This window comes from Myotis brandtii, unplaced genomic scaffold, assembly GCF_000412655.1.
Source record: "Myotis brandtii unplaced genomic scaffold, ASM41265v1 scaffold813, whole genome shotgun sequence".
Lineage (NCBI taxonomy): Eukaryota > Metazoa > Chordata > Mammalia > Chiroptera > Vespertilionidae > Myotis > Myotis brandtii.
In genome coordinates this window covers 2,785,790-2,810,195 of record NW_005371287.1, presented here as the reverse complement: position 1 = coordinate 2,810,195, position 24,406 = coordinate 2,785,790, and the positions used below count along the sequence as shown (strand labels likewise).

The 24,406-nt window shown below is 47.4% G+C and overlaps 1 protein-coding gene across 1 annotated transcript in view; it reads right to left on the bottom strand.

Moving 5' to 3' along the window:
* The window catches only part of VSNL1 (visinin-like 1), a 73,193-nt gene that overhangs the window by 13,238 nt on the left and 35,549 nt on the right, over positions 1–24,406 (bottom strand). The gene's annotated exons all lie outside the window — the stretch shown is intronic.

The window sequence follows — 24,406 nt, the reverse complement described above, 5'->3', positions numbered from 1 at the left end:
TGCATGCATATAAGCATAACTAATGGACATAAGACACTGGGGGGTAAGGGAGGGCAGGGGATTGGCAAGGGCGGGGGAAGACATATATGTAATACCCTTTGTAATACTTATTATAATATTTTTTTTAAAAAGAATAAAAAAAAATCCCTTCCACTGTGTGGAAGGCCTCCCTGAGAAGGCACTTGAGCATTCTGTATTGACCTCTCTTGCTCTTTTTGCCAAGAGGGTCCCTCTTCTTACAATCCAATTGCCCACAGCTGTTGCCTGAGCTCTCTGTTCATGCTGAGGTTGAAGCCTCGTGGTGACTGGTGCCGTGGATCTGTCTCTCGCCCAATGGCATGAGCTGGGCCCTCCCTGGAGAAGAAACCTGGGTTCCCCAAGATATGTGCAACGCCGGGGCCCTGCCAGCAGGCGAGGGGATCCCAAGGCAATTGCTGGGCGTGGAGGCCACAGGGGCATAGGCTACCAAGGAGACAGAACTGTACCTCACATCACCCTGCTTGGCCCCGGAGGATGGCTGGTTAGTCAAAGACGGGTAAGATTCCTCTGGGAGGAACAACCTAAGACAGGCACAGTCGCAAAGGGGCCAGCAGACGAGAACTTGGGGGTCTACAGAGGTGGGACACAGATCCTCACCCCCCCAACCATGCAGGGGCTTGAACACTTGCCCCTTCTGAGGGAGGTCTCCTGCCCCCATGGCTGCTTCTTGCTTCCCATGCCCAGCCCAGATCGGGACCCAGGTAACAAAAAGAGACTTGGCCCAGCTGAGATCGGTACCCAGAAAACAGAGACTTGGCTGACAACAGCTACCCTATATCTACATCCAGCCTAACACCAGGAATGCTCAGGGCCTTCTCAAGGATGCAAAAATAATCCTTTCCATTAATATTTACAGTGTAAACTAAGATTGTTTTTAAAGTATTAAATTTGACAGTAAAATAGCAGTCAGGTTTTCAGATTAAAATTGGCTCAAGAAGTATTAACCAAAATTTTCATTTCATGGTAAATTTGCTTAACATGCAATGATCCTAAAGCAGTCATATTTTTGTGCAAAAAAATTAAAAAAATTTAGAGTTACCTAGACTGCATTGTAACTTTTCCAAAAAATCCTCCTAATAATTAAATCAAAAAAAGGGGGGATAGTGGAAAAATACCATGTAAGGAAAAATATCCTGTAACTAAATTACATCTAGAAAAATTTTTTCATTTATGCTAACAGCAAGACACCCAGGAAAACACACATGGTGTCAAAATAAGCCAAAGGAAAATCATTTGGGCAAATATAAAAAAGACCCCAAGTAAAATTCCCTTTATTAACCTTCGGTCGAGAATATGTTTGTATATTTTCAGAAAACAACTCCAAGACCATGTGGATTCCTGCAACAGAGAGGAATTATCAGGAATGCTCCAGCCATGAAGACAAGAGGAAAAACAATCCAGAGATGAAGGACGCTGACGTCACTTTGCCATGCTAGCAGTCAGCAGCTGTGCGTCGCTGCAGGTTGCCCAGGATCAAACCAGAGAGGGTCGGACCTGCATTGCCACCATTTGTCCACCATCCAGAACTGAAATATCATTGCTGACACCTACACATAAGGAACTGTCGGACATTGAAACTTGGACTCAGAACTCTTGGACATTGAAATTGGGACTTAAAACACTTTTTGTTCTTGAAATGTTATGCTCAAGTTTTAAAATGTTTTGGGTTAAAAAAAAATAGAAGCAGGGGCATAGAAAGGGAATGGACTGATAATTCTTGGGGGGAAGGAGGTGTGGGGGGTGTGGGAAGAGACTGGACAAAAATCTTACACCTATGGATGAGGACAGTGGTAGGGGGTAAGGGCATGGGGTGGGGTGGGAACCTGGTGGAGGGGAGATATGGTGGAAAAAAGAGGAACATCTGTAATAATCTGAACAATAAAAGATTTATTAATTTAAAAAAAAATAAATAAATAAAATAAAAAAATAAAAAAAAAAAAAAAAAAAAGAAAGTCCCAACCCTCTAATCATGTTTTGGTCTTTCCCTGACCAGTTCCCATCGAGGCTCCCCCAGCCACCAGTCATCTCATTACGTAGTGAATGAATGAGTGAACTACTTTCTTTTTGAACTGTTCTTCCTAATCATCATCCTACATAGTTGCAACCAATTACACATTCAATGTCTCTAGAGTCCTCAAGACAACCCAGGGGGATGGTTTGATTTTTGTTAACTTTTACTTGGTAACAGAGAAGCGGGTTTTTAAGACAGAGGTTTAGCACCGTCTGTCATTCCTATTTATTTAGGGGATTCTTTCCTTACTATTACTGAACTAAAATTCCCAGAGTGCAAAGCCTATTTGCCCACCAGTGTATCCATAGCACATCGCACAGGCCGGCAGACAGAAGTGCTGAGTACGACCTTGTTGAATGACCACACGGAAGGAACGCCTGCAGGGCCAACCTGAGGGTAACAAACGCTGCTGCTGCAAACGGCTACCACTTACGGCACATCTATTACATCCTAGCCAGCTCTGAGCCACAGCACTTCTTGTGATGATGGAAAATTCCATAAACCACACGGTTAAAAATAATAGCCACTAGCCATGTGACAACCACTATGTTTCGCACTGGGAATAAAAAAATAAAAATAAAAAACCCACATAGAGCATTGAGGACAGTGGGGGTTGTAACCCTTGAAATGTTACATGTGTGATGGAAGAACTGAATGTTTTGACATTGTTTAATTTGCACATCGATGTAGGTAGCCACGTGTGGCTCTGGGGTTCTGCATTGACTGCTCTGATCTGTGCTATGTCATTAGCGCTCACAATATTCCTGTCGAGCATTTATCCTCAACTCCATTGCATGGGAAAGAAAACATGGACTCAGAAAGGTCCAGCAAACTCTTTTTTTTAAAAAAAATATATTTCTTTATTGATTTCAGAGAGGAAGGGAGAAGGAGAGAGAGATAGAAACGTCAATGATGAGAGAGAATCATTGATTGGCTGCCTCCTGCACACCCCCCACTGGGGACCGAGCCCGCAACCCAGGCATGTGCCCTTGGCTGGAATCGAACCTGGGACCCTTCAGTCCACAGGCCAACGCCCTATCCACTGAGCCAAGCCAGCTAGGGCCAGCAAACTCTTAAGTTAGTTCTCTCCCCACTGTGTCCATCTGCTGCTCTGCCCTGCCGGGAATAAGAACACAGAGGACAGAGGAGGCGGAGAGCGAGGAAAAGGTTTTCATCGGCCTCATCATTTGTTGGAAAGCTTCCGTGATTGTCACACAGCGCTGGAGTGGGCTCAGTTCTAAAACTCGTAATGTGTGTGATTTCATTTAGTCCTCATAGCATACCTACCGCTGTGCACTCGGTACCGTGGCCGGAGTAACAGCTTCAAAGGTCACGGTATTTATAGGTTCCTGTCTGTTTATGGCAGAGGCAGGAGGCAAATGCAGACAGGTGTGATCTTTTCTGCTGCATATTGTTATTTCTCTTCATCGAGCATTAGCTAAGGAAATAAACCCAATTCCACAAGTGATGAAGCATAAGAATGTGGTGCAGCAAAAGAATTGGTCGCATTATGTAATTCTTCACTTCCATTGTCTTATAATACTGGAAATCTCAGCCTTTTGTATGTATTGCCCCCTTCTGGCATTGTGTGGGAACTACAAGAAATTTACCAAAATGAGGATTCTTTTTTATGATACATTAACTCAATAACTATTGAGAAGCAATTGTGTCAAGCATTGTGTTAGGTGCTGAATAAAATAGAAAAAGACTCACACCATTAAGGTCAGTGAGGCAAGCAGATATTAATCAACTACATACATGAGTATAAAATACATTATGATAAGTTACAAGTGCATAGAGCTGCAAACAAGAGTGATGGGAATGATATTAGTATAAAATTTCTAAAATGTAGTGTAGCGTTTCCTCCCACCACCCTAATATGCAGGCTGCTGACAATTCATTGTTCTTCATCGTAGCTGAGGAATGGTTTCAGAGTCTGGGACTTTCTGGGCTTACTCAAGTCTAGACTTCTCCCCACTGTGCTCCACACCCTCACTCGGAACCCACCAACGCGCAGAAGAAAACCCCAGGAAATGCTCGCGGCCTTTGTCTCTCCCTAGACCACAATAGGAGGCTTTGCAGGAATTATCCAGCTCCCTCCAAAGACAGTGGCCCAAACCCTGCACTTCTTTGCCGTAATCTATCCAGCTGTGAATGTTAACAGGCTTGTTTCCTCTAAGGGGGGTGAATGAGCCCGGACACCTGTGCTGAATATGTGTTGTGTCACTGACTGCACGCCAGACCCCGACCTGGGTGACACAGAGGCTGTTCGGTGGCTGCATCAAGAAATGGCCTCAAGCCCTCGCCGGTTTGGCTCAGTGAGAAGAGCATTGGCCCGCGGACTGAAGGTTCCCGGGTTCAATTCTGGTCAAGGGTATATATCTCGGTTGCAGGCTTGATCCCTGGCTTGATCCTCCAGCCCCACTGGGCCCCATGCAGAAGGCAACCAATCCATGTGTCTCTCACATCCATGGTTCGCTCTCTCTCTCTCCCTTTCCCTTCCACTCTCTCTAAAAATCAATGAGAAAAATATCCTATCCTCAGGTGAGGACTAACAACAAAAAAGAGATGGCCTCAAACACTGCACTTCCTCCCCTCACCCAGTCTGCCCTCTGCACCACCTTGCTGCCCGTATACCACATCTTTCCAGAAACTGTTCTAACTTCAGAGAAGACATTGCAACATTTAGAATCTCTCCATCTCCCAGGCGCCGGAGCCGGCCGCACTTTGATGGAGGAGCTTTGATGGAGGATGCGGGTCCCCTGGCCCTTCAGAGGCACGAGGTTTGCACAAGCCTGGCGACCGTGTCCCACTGTGACCGCGGATGGGCGGGGTCAGAGGGGTGGCAGCAAGGCCCATGAGGAGGACGGTCTCTCCTGGGCTCTGCCCACGGCCCACTCCTGGCTGGTGCAGGGCAGCCCGCAGACCTCAGAACAGATCTCTGCCCATTATCAGCCTGGACTAGAGTTCACACTGGGATCAAAGAACAGAAACGTCTTCTTGGGACGCTCCCCTACTCAGCCTCAGGGGAGCCTTCCCTTCCCGTGGCTCATGGAATGCAGTCCCTTTTAGCACATCCTGCTCGGGTCCATTCTGTTCCCTTTGTTCTGAAATGTCTGAAGCCTATCTCTCTGGCTCATGAAGCCACATACACAATCCTCCCCCCCCGCCCCCACAAGGGTAGGGTCTTCTTTATTATTGCACTACTGCGCCTCAAGGTCATGTGCCCTCACTCTGCTGGAACTCATCAGAGGCGTCCAGCCCACATCCTCAGGCCCTGCCACGAAGGCAGGAGTTACAGTTTCTGAGTGTCTATCAGGGAGCAAGGCCCGTGGCAGCATCATACACTTCTTCAGCCGGTTCTTCAAGAAGTTCAGACCTTGAGGGCTGTTCTTCTGGGTTAAGTAACTGGCATAGAGTGGTACCTCGAAGGGTGTGGGCGGGCTGGGGTCAAACCCAGCTCTGTGTGCAGAATGCCGCCTGTCTTGCACCTGGCAAGCCTGCCTGGCTTTTGACGCTGAGCTGTGATCCACCTCCTCCATGCCACCTCCTCCGCAGGAGGGTCCAGCAGGCTCTGCCTCTCTGCCCACTGGTCTGCTGCCTCCTCCCCACATGGCACTCATCCTGTGGGCACTTCCTGTCTCCGTCCTCAGCAGGGCTGGGCCAGGCAGCAGGCACATGGGGAGCAGGGCACCCCCTCTAGGGACCAAAAGGGCATACCTACTGCCCCTCACATCAATCCACACTCACCCCCTCCTCCCCCAGCAGCAGGCTGTGCCCAGGGCAGGTGAATGGGAGCTGTGCCCCAAGTTCTGTGATTGGGGAAGATGTGCCAGTGAAGACCAAGGCCGAGGATTTGAGTCAGCCTCCTGGGCCTTAGTTGTGGCCCACACGATATTGATACTTGGGATCCCTGCTCCCCCAAGGCTGCAGAAGTGTGATGTCCCTCAAAGAAGTCAGGCCCCCCCAAGGCTAACAAGAAGCAGAGGTGGGGTGAGAACCCAGTTCCATTTCACGCTGTGATGTTGGCTGTCAGCTGACCCATCTGAGCCTCAATTTCCTTATCCACAAAATGGGCCATACTGATGCCTAGTACACAGAATTGTGGGATTTACTGAAGATGACAGATGTGGAAGACCTCTGGGCCCCTGGGTGCTGCAGGCCCTCGTCCTCTTTCCTCATCCTCTCAAGACCGCCCAGAGGCATCCCATACCCTGATGCTTGCAGATGGCACCTGGGTGAGCAGGGTTTAGTGATGGGGTCTCTGCACATGTCCTGGGCTGCTGGCCAAGCTGGTGCCCTTGAGGATTAACTTGGTATTCGGTTTTGGCTTCAGGCTCTTCACCCTATGAGGCCTCACTGGGAACAGGACCCCCATTTGCTGGGCTGGCTCACTGGCCCCATTGATGTTGCACATTCTTTGCCCCCTAACTGCTCCCCTACCCTCCCTCTCAGGCCTCTCCAATCCGTTCCCCACGCAGCTCCACAGAGAAATTTCACACCCAAATTTGCTCATGTCCACTTCCCATACCAGCCAATTGCATCTAATTGTTTTCAGAAGAAAGACCAAAATCACCCCCAGGCCCGAGAGCCCTCCCAGTCGGTCCTGCCTTGTGTCCAGTACCTGGTCCCCTCCCCTGTTCCTCAGCCTCTTTCGTCACTTGGACCTTGTGCTCTTGGCCACAGTCCTGTTGTTCCCTTTGGTGGGAATGTTCCTTGTTGCCCAAACCAGTTAACTCTGATCATTCTTTAGATCCTGATTCAGTCTCCATCTTCTCAGGAAATCCTTCTCTGAGTCCAGGCCAGATACAGGCACACGACTGAGTCTGCCCTTGGAAACATCCATCATGATCGTGAAGAAATGCTCATGGGGTGGTTTGATTAATGTCTTCCTCCCGCAGTGGACTATACACTAAATGGAGGCAGGGAATAGCCAGGGTTTGCCCCCCCACCCCCGACTGTATTCCCTGGTGCCCAGAACAGGGCCAGGCCACCGAGGTGCCCAATAAGTAACTGTCTGTCCAATAAAGTGACTCAGCATTGCGGGTCTTTTTCAAGCTCGAGGAGACAGCTGCACATTCACCCGACGGCCACTGAAAGGGTTGACATGTGTTCTGACGGTTGTCATAACTCACTATGCTAAAGAAGGCTCACTGTTTGGCCTGAAAACTTGTCATTCCCATCACTAAGTCAGCTGGTGATTCATGAGGGTATGAATCATCCCCAGAGCAGCGCATGCACTTGGTCTCGTGGCTAGAAAGAGGAGAGAGACCTCTCCCCTAATTAGAAGTGGGGAGTCCAAAAAAACGGTTTCCTGCCGAAGTGTTCATTCAACAGATACTCGCAGAAGCCCAGTTGGTGCCAGGCTTTGTACTGAGCTCTGTGTGGGCAGGAGGGAGGCGAGGAGAGGCAACGCAGAGTAACAGTAAATGTAATGCCTGGTCCCTGCCCTCAGGTAGATGTCATGCATCAGAGGTAGACGCAGCGGAACATGGGCGTGGCCTTCCATGCATGGGCTCTCTGGGAGGAGCCTAAAGACACACCCAACTCCTCCGAGAATAAAGTGGTCCAAGATCGCTTCCCATTTCACCCTACACCCAACTCATTGCATAACGTCATGGTGACTATGATAGGCAACAATGCAGATCTTAGGCACCTAGGATTGAAAGGAGGAGGCCCAGGCAGCCTGGAGAGGTCAGGGGGAGGGGGTGTGCTGGAGGAAGTGGGCTTGAACAGGAGGGAGCAGGAGGTAAGGAGGCACTGTGTCTTCCTGGGGTGTTGGGGGGCAGCCTACACGAGGTGGTGTGGCCAACAGAAGCCATGGGCCAGCTGGGGAGATGCCCGGTGGGTCTGCTGAGCCTGCCTGGGCGATGCTGCCTGTGGGGTAGGGATGGAGGTACAGAGGGTGGAGAAGGGCTGAGTGGGGCTGGGGAGTCTCGGCCTGGTGGTTTATGCTCTACGTGAGGTGGCTGTCCGGACTCCCGACAGGAGGACTTCTGTACATTTCCACATTCGTCTCTGCAGGGAAAGCAGAGAACATCCCAGCTCCCTCCAGCAGGCTCATGAATAAAGATGTGAGCCTCCCCTAGGAGGGCCCTCCAGGTCCTCCCAGAGCAGAGGGGAGCGGAGGCCACGACCGGGAGGGACACAGTGAAAAAGAACAGGCCAACCTGCCCTCGGTGGTGGCATGGAAAGGCAACCGGGGTCAGAGTGGGGGGGTCACAGGTGATACCCGAGCACCAGAATAATTTCTCCTCTCAATGCCTCAGTTTCCCCGTCCGTAAATCAAGAGACTGAACAAGATGGCTTAAGGCTCCTCATTCCAGGCCTCCCTTTCTGTGGTTCTGCTATAAGGAACGGCAGACACTTTATGGCGGCAAGAAGCGCTCTCCAAATGCCAGGCCTGTTATAAACTCCTCCAAGAAGAGCCCTGTCTAATAGACATTGTGAGCCACAAATGTGAGCCACACAATCATCTGAAATTTTCTAATGACTGCACTTAAAGGGGTAGGAAAAAAAAAGTGACATTATTCTAATGACATCTCATTTAACCCACTCTAGTCAAAGCACATCCAATGACATCATTTTAACAGGTAACCAGTATTAAAGTTATTAATGAAATGTTTTACCTATTGTGAACTATGCCTTTGAAATTAGTGTGTGTGTCTTCCTGGTGACACATCTCAATGCCCACCAGCCACGTTCTGAGGGCTCACGGCTCCGGGCCTCCCTGTGGAACCCTGCAGCTCTGGACAGTGCGTCCAACGCAAAGAATGTGTCCTAACTGCCCACATTCTAGAAGCATAGGCCAGTGCTGTGAGTGACAGTCAGAGCGTGGGCACATGATGGCCGTCCACTGATCAGGGAAGCAGGGGTTTGTGCGTTACCAGGAAAGCTGTGAGCTGGAGGAAGGCTGCAACCTCTCAGATCTGGACACAGGTTCTGCTTCCCACCCTTGGACACACCAGGCTCTGAGGCTAGTGAGTGGCCAGGCAGACTGGGCCTCGGCTTGCGTGTGGAGCTTGGAACAGCTGCATCAGTCCAGGCGTCCGTCCCGAATTCGGGTGTCTGATGCCCTCACACCTCGCACACCTTCCATTTCCTCTGAACCCTGGTCTGTCTTCCCCCTTCCCAGGTCCAGCCACCAGGGAGTGCCACAGTGCTCCCACTGCTTTAAACACTATTTCTCAAATGTTCCTCTGAAGAGGAGTTCTTTCCAGCAAATCTTGACCCCTCTGAGAAATCAGTGTTTTTTTCTTTCTCTGAGAAGCAATAGGGGACACAGCATGGCTTAGGGCAGCCTAAGCCCGTGGTTGGCAAACCACGGCTCGAGAGCCACATGAGGCTCTTGGACCCCTTGAGTGTGGCTCTTCCACAAAATACCGACTTCTGCGCATGGGCCACGAAGTTTCAATCACACTGTACGTACGCGCCCGCAAGTGGTATTTTGTGGAAGAGCCACACTCAAGGGGTCCAAGAGCCTCATGTGGCTCTCGAGCCGTGGTTTGCCAACCACGGGCTTAGGGGAATGAATGAGGGTTCTGGAGCCGCCACCACCACGTCAAACCCTGACTCCACGTCTAAAGTGCCATATGGCCTGAGAACTTTGTTCCTGTGCCTCAGTTTCCAGCGGATGTGAAAAGACCAGTCCCAGGAGTGGTTAATGCCATAGCTTATCTAAGCATTTCGTTCACTGCCAGGAGACATGAAACACACACACACACTCACACACACACACACACACACACACACACACACACACACACACACGTAGCTGCTGCTCCTCCTCTCTCCCTCAGGCCCGTGGATGTCTGTTTTGGAGTCTATCCTACAGTTTGTGCCATCTCTGAAAACAAGGCACCCCTGTCCTGTTGGAGTGTCACTGACCACACACTGATTCACACCCACTGTTTTAAGTCCTTTTCCCAGTTTTAACTCAATTCTTACAACACTCCTATGAGGTAGGGCTCACAAATGAGGAAACTGAGGCACAGAGAGGTGAAGTCACTTTCTCAAGGTCACACAGTACATGGCAGAGCTGAGATGTGAACTTAGGAAATCTACCTGCAGAGCCCCGGTGCTACTCTGTTGTCTCACTGTTAGGCCAGAGGCTCCCAGGGGCGGGAAAAGTTGACCTGAAGACAAGAACCGTCAACCAGGGCAGGAGCTTTAGGGCAGCCATCACGATGACCTGAACCCAGATCCTGCCGGGGCGGCCAATCCTGTCGGCAGACATTTATGAATTTTTACATGTTGCCTGCCACCTGTTATCAGCCATCCCGGCAGCTTCCCCGCCGCCCACGGCTTTCTGTCGGGATTCTATTTTCTGGAGCATCATGCCCAGCAGGCGCCTGAGATTCCTGGCTCGGCACCAGAGTCCTGACTCTGATCTCTGGAGTGTCCTTCTGGCGGCCGCACACCAGGCTCTTCAGCTCAAGTCCCCCCTGTGGACCCTTGCCCTCCCGTGGGGCACCCGTGGTTGCAGCAGCCACAGGGGCATTGCATTCCCAGCTCTGCCCTGCGGCTTGTTGCTAAGCAGCTGGTGCACGCTGAGATGTGTGGAAGGAAACCCTCATGGTGACACAAACAAACCCTCCTGTGCCCAGATCTGCGTGTGTGTGTGTGTGTGTGAGAGAGAGAGAGAGAGAGAGAGAGAGAGAGAGAGAGAGAGAGAGAGAGAGAGAGAGAGAGAGAGAGAGAGAGAGAGAGAGAGAGAGAGAGAGAGAGAGAGAGAGAGAGAGAGAGAGAGAGAGAGAGAGAGAGAGAGAGAGAGAGAGAGAGAGAGAGAGAGAGAGAGAGAGAGAGAGAGAGAGAGAGAGAGAGAGAGAGAGAGAGAGAGAGAGAGAGAGAGAGAGAGAGAGAGAGAGAGAGAGAGAGAGAGAGAGAGAGAGAGAGAGAGAGAGAGAGAGAGAGAGAGAGAGAGAGAGAGAGAGAGAGAGAGAGAGAGAGAGAGAGAGAGAGAGAGAGAGAGAGAGAGAGAGAGAGAGAGAGAGAGAGAGAGAGAGAGAGAGAGAGAGAGAGAGAGAGAGAGAGAGAGAGAGAGAGCTCTGCCTGGCAGCAGGACCCCAGGACTGCAGCAGAACAGACTGAAGCACAGAGGGGGTGGGACGGAGTTACATCACTCAAAGCAGGAAGGTAACCGTTTTCTCCTCTTTCATAGCTGTGCTCCCAGGAAAATAGAAGCAAATACACAAAAACACCTGTCCCAGCTCCTCCTCTCCCAGCTCCTCCCTGAGGACCCCATTCTTGCTCCTGATTCCAGTTTCCATGCGCAGGAGAAACGGTTGTTTGGGACGAAGCAAAGAGGGCCCCAGTGGGTCTTGGCCTTGGCCTCATTTTTCCCACTGTAGGCACCTTCGCTTGCTGGGCAATGCCACACACTGCCATCGCTGCTCCTTCCCTGGGTGATGTGCTAAGAAGTCCTCAAATGCAAAGGCTGGGAGAGGGAGAGACGGAAGCCAGGCGGCCCTCTCTCCCAGTCACCTGCAATACATAGCCCGCCTCTAGTCTTGCTGATTCTTTAGCGAATTTGGGGGGCCCATGCAAACTGAATATGTGGAGCCCCTGTTTAAAAATTATCAAGAACTTGGAGATGGCAACATCGGAGCGTTGAACCCAGTGCATGATTTAATGAAAAGTCCAAATTTCCCTTACGGGTTGGAAATACCACATTTGTTCTGTGCCCTGGGGGCCTGGGTTTAAACTTGTTACTCTCTTTTTTCGGCTGGCAGTCAGTCTATTCCTCTGTCAATAGCATAGTGGCTTAATTACTGCAAGCTTATCACATATTTGCATATGTGGCAAGCATCCCTTCCACTCTTCTCCTTTGGATTATTATTGAAAATATATTCTGTCAGAGAAATTTCACAATAATTAAGTCAAGTCACAGAACAGCCAAACAAAGCAAAACACAATGAGATTCTGATAGAGATTGCTTTGAGCTGCTTCGTTTATTTAAGTCAGTGGTTCTCAACCTGTGGGTCGCGACCCCTTTGGGGGTCGAACGACCCTGTCACAGGGGTCGCCTAAGACCATCGGAAAACACATATATAATTACATATTGTTTTTGTGATTAATCACTATGCTTTAATTATGTTCAATTTGTAACAATGAAATTGGGGGTCACCACAACATGAGGAACTGTATTAAAGGGTCGCGGCGATAGGAAGGTTGAGAACCACTGATTTAAGTGGAGCGGAGCGAGGGCAGGTGCTTTATGTGAGCTTCTCCTTGCACCTCCTCTCTGCCCCTGGAGGGGGTCGTGTTGTCCATGTAGCAGTAGTAATTTGTTATTAATTTGTTACAGCAGCAGCAGGAAACTGATTCACCAGGTGACTACATCCTTGAACACAGACAACAAAATGACCACCCAACTCCTCCTCTGATTCCTGGGCGGTACCAGGACAACAGCTGGTCCCTCTCACACCTCTGTCACTTGCTCCTCCCCCACATCCCTTCCCCAGGTTACTGATGCTACTGGAGCTGAAATGGTGCTGCCAGGCCTGAAATGTGCATCTGGGAACCCCCCCTCTTCTTCCCTGGGCAAAGGTAGAGGAAAAAGTTGCAGAGGTATGTGTGTGCCTGTCTGCACGTGTGTACCTTGATGAAGGCATTTCAAAACTGAAAATAATGTCACATGATGGGGGCAGGAATCCAGCCCTGCTCAACTCCTGGCAAGCCCAGGATGAATGGCAGTTGCCATGGAAACCGCATCCCTTGGCTGTGCCGGCTGCCTTCTTAGCACAGCTCTGCCTCTGCGATCCAGTCACCACTCCATGCTTGGCAGCTCCACGGCACGGCAGGGTCTGCATGCCTCGAGGCCAGAGCACTTCTGCTGTTTTCCATCTTTCTAAATTAGCTGCATGGATTCCAGAGGCCAGGAAATTGGCTTGTGAACTGAGATGAGAGGCTGTAAGCTACACTGGGCAGAGTACTGGAATCAAGATCTCCTTGCTAAGGTCCTTTCCCTCCTCCAAGCCTGGCTTCCACTCTGTTGTGATGGACAGGGGAGTTAGCTAGGATGGCCCCTGAGAGCCCCTCTAACAACCGTGAGTTTAAGTTCATTGGGAGATGATAAACTCAGACTGAGGTACAAGATAGAGCTAAAGAATGGCCAGGATGATGGCAATTTCTCCATGTTCCTGAAATCCAGCCTTGCCACTGGAGGGAAAAGCCCCAAGGGGCAGCCAGGAGCCAAAGGAAGCTGCTCCTGTGCTGTTCACAGTGCCAGCTTCCTCAGAGGAAGTGACTGAAGAAGGAGAATGAGCGAGAAGTCCAGGCCCCTGAGGCCTATCTATCAGAGGACCGCCTGCTGCTGGGCTCTGCAGTCTTGCTTCCTATACGCCTCCTCCTCAGGGACCACGTCAAAGCTCTTCAGCTACGCCACTGGCCACGATGGATTCTGGGGCTCAGATAACACAAGACAGAAGCCACTCCTCAAACCAATCTGAATAAATAGTTAACTTTTCTAAGGATGCTCAACTGGTTCCTGACCTTCAAGAGCCATAGTCCAGCAGGGAAGCTGAGGCACATACACAGGTAACTGCAACCCAGGGTCTACACGAAGCTCACCTTGGCCACGCTGTTTAGAAGGCAAATTCACTTCACTCCATCAGCTCCTGCCACCTACCACTGCACCACCAGTCAGCAACGGGGTGTTTGGACAAATCTACTGTTTTTCCCTGTCTTTATGGGACTTGCTACAATGCTGCAGAGAGGGTCCAGGGAGCTAGCAGGGTGGATGGGGCAAGGCTACTCTATGCTATTTCATAGCACCTCATGAAATAAACTGGAGTTCATGAGTTAACTATAGAGCTTGACAGGAGCCACAGAGCTGGCTGCAAGGCCTCCCAGAGTCAAGAAGCAGCATACGGCTTTCTGGGCTCCACTCGGTGATGATGCTCACAATATGTGAGCACCCTGTTTCCTTCATCATGACCTCCCAAGGGAGCATGTCACAGGCCAAGAAAACGGCTTGAGTCCAGGAGATGCAACACTGAAGAATGTTTGGTGACTGTGCTCTGCCCAGGTTAACGAGTGCATGGATTAGTGCAGTGAGAAAGTAAATTATCAGGCTCTTTGGCAGATAGTCTAAGTCAACTAGTACTATCCCTTCTTCCCTAATTTTTTTGTTAACTTGGCTTTTGTTCAAGGCATCAATATTTCCAACTCTAGGTAACAGATGATGATTGGACTAAAAGTAATACTGACAATCCTGTTTCTTGCTTCTTAATGATATATGTATATGACATGTGATATAGTTTAGGCCAAAGAGACAGAAGAGTAAGTCTGTTGAAGGTGGGTGGGTGGGAAGGGGGCACTTCTTGGAAATCTTTTAATTTCCTGATAAAAAAGACTGATGCCACTGGTGCCCTTCCCCTTCTCTGGCAGACTTGGGTAATGATGTGATGCCCAGAACTTCAGCAATCAGCTTGTATCCATGAGGGAAAAGCCAAGAAATATCAGAAGCCATGGTTTAATACTGAACAAAGTTCTATCTCCAAACTTCATTTTGTGTGAGAAAAATAAACTCTTGTCTATTTAAGCCACCTTTTATTAGATTTTTTGGTTCCTTGTAGCCACATAACTAAGAGGTCCAGCACAGGAAACGGAATTTGTACTTTTTCCTGTAGGCAAAGAGAAGGAGGGCTTGTGTTGTTGTTTAAGATTAATTTAAAATAAAAAGTAATAGATACGTGTTGTGAAGATTTTGGACAATAAAAAAGTATAGAAAGTAAGGAGTACAGGGCCCCCCTTTCACCAAACCTTTTTGAAGGAACACACTATGAAGAGGAGAAATGTGTGTATATTTTGCAAAAACATAGGATTATATTATATAGTGTTTTACAATTGACTTTTTTTCATTTAATAATACAGCCTGGATCCAGGTGGATCCATGGATATTGGGGCAGCTGTACTTAAGGAAGATGAAGCTGATATGATTCAATCATCTCTAAATAGGACATAAACAAAATAGATAAAACCTCCCTTGTCTCCGAAAAGCAAAAGGAGAGGCTGAGATGTGTGGGTAACGTCCTGGGTGCAGGCATTGTGTTTGGTGTTCTCATCTAACCCCAGCTCCTCTGTGAGGTCATTCTCCTTTTACAGATGTGGAAACAGAGGTGCCCTCAGAACTGGAGCCTGGTTCTATCTGATACCCAAATCCCTTGTTCCTCTATTTTACCGACAAATGGGTTTGCATTTTCCATCATAACTGCTCCCATGTTTCAAGCTGCCAAATGCAAATATTTGAATTGCCTTGATGGGGAGACCTGATGCAAAGTGAGCACCCAGAGAGCCTCTTCCTCCTGGGGCCTGCTAGGAAAGCAAAATGTCTGGACCTGATCCTGAGGCATAAATGTCCCCTTCGGTGTTGACCAGAGCTGACTCAGGGAGGTAGGGACACACTGGCATGGGTTTGGAGGAAAAGAGGGATCGGACACCAAAGCCAAAGGAAGTGTCGTGTGGAGCCCATCAGGCTGGTTTCAATGCTGACGGTTCAGCAAAGCTCCTGGGAATATGACAACTGGCAGAACTCATAGTGAGGGGTAATTATGCTGTCAGACTGTCAGAGGCACTCCCCGGTGCTGGTGCTCAGGGCTGGGAGGATCTGCCAACAGGATTCTGTGTGAATATGTAATTTGCTGAACATTGTTAAGTCAATGTTTCCCCTGACTGGGAAGTCTGACAACAGGAAGTGTAATTTCAGTGCCCCTCCTCCCCTATGCTGCTACAGAGAGAGAAGGTGGGAATAGTGAAGGTGGTGGATTTGGTGGGGAAAATAAAGAAGGAGGTAGCCTAGGGAGGAAAGGCAAGGGAAGGGGTGCTGGGGAACCATGAGTGTCCCAAGTCAGGATTGGGTGTCTTGTTCATCTTTGTGTCCCCAACACAGAGGACTGGGCCTGGACCCGGCTTTGAGAAAGACTCTGGGAACTCTTCGTTGAGTATATAAATGAACTGCAGGATGGGCAACTCTGTCTTCTGGAAAATGAAGCAGTTGCTGTCATCCAGGGTTGTCTGTCCCTATTTAGAGTCGTGTGAAAGCCCAGTGGCAAGTTGCGATGCATTTCAGAATCATCGTGGAGCTTTGTAAAGTATAGATGTTGCTCTTACCTCCTTTATACTGAATCAGAAGAGGGAGGGACAGGCCCTGTCAGTCATGTAGAAATTAGAAATGCATACGCCTGGTGTTAGGAAGCATGATTTTCAGCACTCTTAGATTCTTCCAGCTTCCCTGCCCTCCTCTGGAGATGGCCCTGCAGTGGTTGTAGATGTATCTGTTTGGGGGCATATTTGGGGTGACCCTTTCAGTAAGGTTTGGTGGAGCTAAATGTCTACTTGGATTTTCCCAGCTACAGGAACCCTCACTCCTGTACCAGGTTCTCTGATGAACTGATGGGATATTTGTGGAGGGAGGAGGGGGCCTTTACACTGAGGAACACTTTGAGAGGGGAGCACCTTGCTGGTCAGTCCTCTACACAAGCCACCGGGATCACACAGGTGTCAAGCACCCTCTGGGGCCCCTCTGTGCTGCCCTCCTCCGGACTGAGAGCTTCAGCCCCAGCAAAGGATCATGTAGCAGAGATTCTTTTGCCAAAGTAGCCAAAGTCAAAGAAGGCAAAAACTTGCAAAACACTTTCAAAACACCAATCCCTTCCCCCCCCCTAACACACAAATACAAACACACACACACGGGACCTTTATGGTCAGGAATATAAGACCTAGCTTGTCAAATTCTCACCGCTGATGACTGCCAAAGCCTTGCTTTGCTCGTCCATGTGATGGCCCTGGAATCTCATCGTTATTGCTTTGGCTTTCCTGATACACTCTAAATCCCTAAGCATGCCACACACATTAAGTCTAAGCAGCCACTGATGTGCTGATATAATTGATTAGAAACATTTGAGGGAGCAGGTTTGACTGAGGGAGGGCAAGAGCGAAGTAGGTAGGTGTGGGGTGGGAAGCTATGAAGCAGACAATAGGGCACAGAAAAATGGCAGTGAGGATGTTAGAGCCAGAGTTGGCTCTTTTTGGAAACACCAATGTCCTCTTCAGAATAATCATGCAAACCTCTTTCTAGCCTGGAGTCAATGTACCTTTTGGCTCCATTCAAGTCCTACTTCCTGGATGGAGCCTGTCTCAAAGCAGTCATACATGACATGAGTGTACGACCGCCTACGTGTTATATGGCAGGGTCAACCTCCATATTATCTCCATACAAGCCTGGTGTCTCAGCACAACTGAAATTCTCTCAACAGAGCTGTGTGGGAGGCATTGCTCTCTCCGTTGTTTGGATGAAGAAACTGCAGCTCAGGAGTTTATGTCATTTGTCCAAGGTCATACAGTAAGGTCAGAGCTGTGGTTCCAGTGTTAAAGCCTATACCACTCAGCCATTCATTAGCTGTGTGACCTTAGACACGTTACTTTTCTTTCTTTGTGCTCAGTTCCCTTCTCTGCAAATTGGAGGCAGTATTGGTACCTAGCACAAAAGGCAGTTGTTTTAATGAAAAGAATTAATACATGGAACAGTGACTGGCACATAGTAAATCTGACATAAGTGTTTACTATTATTCTTATTCTTGTTATTACTACTCAGTATTGTTTCCAAGGAATCCTATCACCTCTGTTTCTCTCATTGTATCTACTGAACATATAGTAGGACCTCAGTAAATATTAGCTCCCTTTCCTTTGTCATTCTGAAAACTGCCATCAGGGCCAACAAAAATGTCACGACTGCTTGTTTTACGGAACAAAGATTTTCATGTTCCCGCTGAAAAGAAGCCAACACTGGCACTACTGGATCAAAGCGAGCACAGTTCAGGGCCTTGAGCCGTAGCCCCTGCCTGGCTCGAGTTCAGAGGAAGATTCCTTGGAAACACACAGGGGAGACGGAGAGCCAAGGCCCTGTCATCCGGATGCGTCCAGGCCCACATCACGCACACGTTGTGATCCATCGTCATGTTCTCGGTCCCCGACAGGGCTGTTTTGATAAAGGGCTGACTAATGGGCAGGAAGGGGAAACTTTCACCAATGTGTTTGTTTCCATTAGATTATGGATGTATTTTTAGTGTGGCTGAGAAATATCTAGGATCTTGCCTTGCAAGATGATTTTGTGGACCAGGACCAAGAAAAAATATTGGCAAAAAAACCCCAAAAAGATTGCAAATGCTTGCTGCTATCAGGAGATCCTTCTTTTCATTGCCACCTGGTCCACTTAAGATGTAGCTCTATTATTATTTCTTCAGGAAAGCCCCCCTAGAGCCTCTTCCCAGCACTCTTCATTTTTTATGGCCTCTAGCACAACATTTACTTCATTGTATCATCACCTCCAGTTCACTTGGCGGTCTCCCCCATTGGCTGGGCTCCTTGAGGAAAGGAGTCATGGCTATTGGTTTATTCCAGGATCCTCAGCGAGCAGATGCTCAATAATGTTTAATGAATAAATAAATGTATATATAGATTGATTGATTGATCAATGGGTAGATGGATAGATGGGTGAAATACAAAGACCAGTCATTCTGCATCAGTAAATCTTAGTATGAGTGTGATTATAGATCCCATGTCTCAGCATCTCTCACCCACTGTTAGGTGTCTGTTCCTCATGTGACGCTGCACTTGCCTAATGCCACCGCAGGCCTCATCTTCATGCGTTATTCAAGTCATGCCGGCAAATAAATGCCTCTGCTGTCAAATTGACATGAGGAGAGAAACACAAGCACTAATCATGGTCCACCAGCCCAGCAGTACACCCGGCAGAGTGCCCCAGTGGGGACAAAGAGTCAGGGAGCAGGCGCAGGAAGAGGGTAGAGGTTGACAGGAAAGTCTTACATTGGCAAATTATGGACAACAGTTCTTTGTGTTTAAAAAATAAACCCCACTGACTTCAGCAAATGAAGTAATCAATCATCGGGACCTTTATGGTCAGTTTAACTCTCTATGTGGATGCAGTTTCTATCAGCCTCCAGTGTGAGACAGAGCGGAGCCCTGAAGAGGCTGTCTGGCTCAGCCCAGGCAGTAGAAGAGGGTATCTTAGCACCACCCACTCTTATTAAAGCAGAATCAGACACAGAATGAGTCCAATTCTGCTTGTCATTGTCTCAAATCCTATCCACCGGGAAGCGCACATAGTTGCGCACCTTGCATCTGACCTTGAGAAGAGAGGTTGATGATAGGAAGGAGCCCCCCAAAACATTCCCTCTGGGCAGAGATTGCTAGTGATCTCCCTTATTTAGTATTCTCTCTTTTCACAGTAATGGACTGTTTAGCTGGGCATATAGCCACCTAAAATTAAGGCTACCTTCCCAGTGTCCCTTGCAGCTAGGTGTTGTCATGAGACTAAACTCTGGATATGGGCTGATGTAATGTATGCAAGTTCTGGTTCTTTCCCTTAAAGGTAAGGGTGTATTTTTCCATCCTTCGGTCTTCTCCTTCTCACTGGCCGGAACCTGGCACTGTAGGGAGCCACTTGTGAATCAGAGCAACACCCTAGGAAGGGGCATCAGGATAGAAGGGGACTGAGTCCCTCAAGGTTTACAGAGTAGTGATGCCAGGTCAGCTTGGACTTCCCATGAAAGAAAAATATTCTTCAGTCATGCTGAAACCACATGAGTCTCTACTGCACTGAGTTGAATTTTTATCCTAACTGAAATGAGTGTGTGTGTGTGTGTGTGTGTGTAATTATACACACAAACACTCTGGAAAATCTTCATGTCTCCTCCACTGACTGTTATGAATTCAATAGTTTTGGTCCTTCAGAGTCATTCCTCCATTTGAACAATAAATACATATTGATATATGTCCCTAACACAGAATAACGGAGCACCTTTAATATATTTGAAATCTTAAAAGGAGATAGTTAGACTGATTTCTTAGGGAAATGGTTCCTTGTTTAATACATCCTATTATATTAATTCTGTATCAACTGGATTCCTTAGTTGCCCAGAGCTTTCATCATCAGTCTGACCACTAGGATTTTTCTATTTAGGTGGCTGATCCAGGTGTCTAATGCTACCTGTCTCATCATGTCCTCATCTTGAAAGCTAAATAGACAATATTTCATCTAACTTATTTTCATCTCTTGACCCCAGAATATCTCTTGACTCTTTCCAGTTGGTCTTGTCTTATGTAATCTCTCCAAAGCCATCTAGATCCTCATCCAGGGAGTTACCCTGGCAACCCAACTGTGTCATCTTGAAAGATATCTCCAGGCACCAAATTCTGAGTCGACAAGAGATTTGACTGGGACCAAGCTGTGAAGCCACAACATATTAGCTCTAACAGGATGTCATCATTACTCATGTTCCTGGTACACTTGTCACATTTTTAAAAATAATATGGATAAAAGCAAGTCCTACCTTGACTATACAGTGAGATTTACTTAGAAAGCAGACGATCTCTGTCTTTTGCATTTCTTCTAAAAGAAAATCCTTTAAGTTTTCACATTTTTCTCTAATAATCATACTACAAACTAACACAAACAGCCTAATTTTCAAGTTTTCAGATAGCTTTTTTATTTTTTTATTTTTTGGTTAATCCTCACCTGAGGATATTTCTCCATTGATTTTTAGGGAGAGTGGAAGAGAGAGGGAAAGACAGAAAGAAACATCAATATGAGAGAAACACGTAGATTGGTTGCCTCCTGCAGGTGCCCCAACCAGGGCCCAAGCTGGGAAGGAGCCAGTAACCAAGGTGAGTGCCCTTGATGGGAATCAAACCTGGGACCCTTCAGTCCACAGGCCTATGCTCTACCCACTGAGCCAAACCGGCTAGGGCTCAGAAAGCTTTTTTATATTAGACATCTCGAGTTTTACATTTTATCCTCTCTTTTCCTCTTGGGAAAGTAGTATTTAAGGAAGCTCATTGACTATTCTCTTTGCTGGCAAGTGCATCACATATTTCATAATAAAATTCACTAGACTCTGAGAATGGCAATGCTATGCATCCTGTTATGTTATGATGTATCCTGCTTATTTCATCCTATATCACAGTTGTTCATTATGAATCTCTGTAGATTTATTATTCTGGATAACATGCTATAACATGCTTCATTCCTTTCATTTTTTCTTCAAATTGAATTTCAGCTAAGCTTATAAGAGAGTCCTTTATTCATTTATTAATTTGTTCTATCAACCAACTAATTTTTGTTACTGAGAGCTGAGGATAGAGAGATGAATAAGACACAGTCCCCACCCAGCCGGCATGGCTCAGTGGTTGAGCATCGACCTATGAACCAGGAGGTCAACAGTTCAATTCCATGTCAGGGCACTTGCCTGGGTTGCAGGCTTGGACCCCAGTGGGGGGCGTGCAGCAGGCAGCCAACCAATGATTCTCTCTTATCATTGATATTTCTATCTATCTATCCCTTTCCCTTCCTCTCTGAAATCAATTTTAAAAATGTATTTTAAAAAAAGACAGTCCCTGCCCCTGTGGGGAGCTGGACAGGAAAGTGCCATGATGCCAAGCAACCTGCAGTACATACTAGCAGAGATCTCGTGTCAGTTCTACTTGCTTTCTAGAATCTTGGTATTGGAAAGGAATCCAAGAGGTCTATGGTTCTCTCCCTCATTTTACAGAGAAATAATCTAAGGCCATGCCTCCCCATCCTACCTCTAACCTTCTATCTTTCACCCCCTCATCTTCTCTGCTCAGTCATAGAAACTTCTTTCTGTTGTGGAATTCCCATCTCTGCCTTGGTACCATATTCTATTAATTTCTATGTCTCCAGAAAAAAAGTAGGAAGTGAAGCTAAAAACATGGCCCCTGTCTCCCTCCCCTCCCCTCAGCTCCTAAAGCTCCTACTGACCCCAAACCTCATCGCTCTTTTGCTGTGCCTGCACTAGTTTGCCTGGATGGCTTTGTGCCCACCCCAGCCCCTGCCCCAGATTGCATAGGACTTCCATGGGACTGCCTAGGACTGCCTGTGATCCCCTCAGAGGTTAGTCTGATGTGGGACACACAAGGTATGGACAATAAACACTTGATGAATAACTCAGTCAACTCTGGCTCTAAGGCATTTGCTTAAGGACACATTGTGAGCTCCTGCTGCTTCACTCACTGAGTCACTGTGAACATTTACAAGGAAAATGAAAAAATAAAACACACCTTATCATTTCTGGTACTGTCATTCTGCTATTTTAAGAAGAATACAATACCAGGTCACCAGAATTTCTATGGTCATCTAACACCTCCTGGCAAGAAACCATCTGTTTGACTTGTGAACATATTCAGGACCTTGAGCTTTCATGGCATTCAGTGACTCTGTGATTGGGTCCCACTCACATCTCCAACCTTACTTCTCCCCTGTTACCTCTTTGGTAATCTGACATTTCAGACAACATAGCTACTTGCTATTCTCCATACCATCACCCTATCTCCCTGTCCTTATGCCCTTGCTTAATTTGTCCTTTCTCTTGGGAATGTCACTCTTGCAGCTGCAACTCCTACTATACTTCAGGGTATCTTAAAATATCCAGTAAAGATATTTATGTAGAAATATATAGAAATATACTAGGCTAGAATATTTTTGTTGGTCTTGGGACAAATATTATTTCCTCTACCATCTCTGAGCTATCTATGTAGATTGTTGTACTAGGTCGCAAGCCCTTAACACAAGTGAGGCAATCTGACTCAAACTTCACATTCCCCATAGTTCCTGGCTGCAGGCTTGTTATAGATACCACTCAGCAGTGTTGGTGAATGATTGCTAGTAGCTTTTCTGTATTGCTATCTACAGAGGGATTCTCCTGTGACAGAGCTAATGAAGTCCTTGGACATTTTGTAGATGGATTTAGGACTATTTTACACCTGATCTCTCCCATTTCTTTCCAGTTATGACAGGACTGCGTTTCATCTGGGAGGAGAGAAGCCGACAGGACACTGGAATAATTCACAGCATCATAAGGGCAATCACAAGGATGGGACTCCATAACAACCCTGAGAGAGAAGTAGTCAAAGAGCCAAGAACATTTCCAGTGGAGATTTAAGAGTGATAATCAATAAGGTGGAGAGCTTTCTTCTGGCAGGTGCTCGATGGGCCAGAGGGGAGGAAAGAAATTATTCCCACCAGGTTGGGTCAATGGTACCAGATCCAGATCCCATTCACCCTTTCAAAGGGTCATAAAAATCCAGTAATGCAAAACAGCTTTATAATGAGAGATCCAGACATGATTGTGTATCTTTAAGTGCAATCCTATAATAGACATGGGCTATTTCTTCCTCTTTGGCTCTATTTCCAATTTGAAATGGATTGTCCTTTACCAATTAGCTGTAGATAATAGCTAAGTGGAGAGTTGGTCTTCCTGGCTTAAAACCTCCATAATCAGGCTGGAGTTGGGACCCATCCTTTTGGATGTTAAGTGGATCCCATTAAGAAACTGCTCCATTGTGGAATGCCCCTCCCCCTCCCAAGGGCTTCTGTGTCCTCCTTTGTAAATTGGAGGTGAGGTGAGCTGGGGGAAGTGGGAAAGAGGTTGGCGGGTGTGTGTGTGGGGGGGGGGGGAGAAGATGGAGTGAAAGACTTCTAAAGAGCTCTTTCCAACCTTATCCTGAGAACAGAGAAGTCGAGGAATCATCTAAGAGCATTCCTCTGGATAACATGGCTGCAATGACCATTGATAGCTCTCTGACACCTGCTGTATCACAGGAAAGCAAACTCCCAAGGTGTGGAAGCCATCCAAAGGAATTTCACACCATCCAAGACAGGAGAAGGTTATCACTCCAACCCCTTTGGGATTAATGCTCTCTCTAATGCAAGACTCACTGGTAACTAGCTATTCCCTGAGAAAAATTCCCCATGACGAATGCCTTTGGAACCTCACATGTGACCTTGTTTTCCCAGAACTAGAACTCCATTGTCATCTATCCCTCAAGATTTTCAGACCCTAGCTCTTGTTTTCCACGTTAATTAAAGTTGAAGTGCAGACTTGATCGTGTTGGGAAACATTCCAAATGGAAATGAATTCCCAGGTTTTCACTAAAAATCTTAGCATCCTCACCAGCCCAATCTCCATGACATTTTATGTCTTATGTAACGTCTATTTCCCAAAAGAATTAAAATGGTTCTGCATATAGCTCTGCCCCCCAAATTTTTAATGAGGCCTACTCCTAATTACCTTTTACAAACATGCAAAATCTGAATCCTTGAAAACTCATCATCCAAAAACCTTTTTTGAGCCAAATCTTTTACTTTCCAATTTCATTTGAATCTGATGCTGCGATGTTGTAATAGCCATTGTAATCCCACAATGGCATATGGATTATTTTGAATTAAAATCACTTGAGAGGTTGCCAGAGCAAGGAGGAGCTCTCCAACTCGCCTCTGTCTCTATAAATGCATAAATGCAGGAAATGAACCTCCAT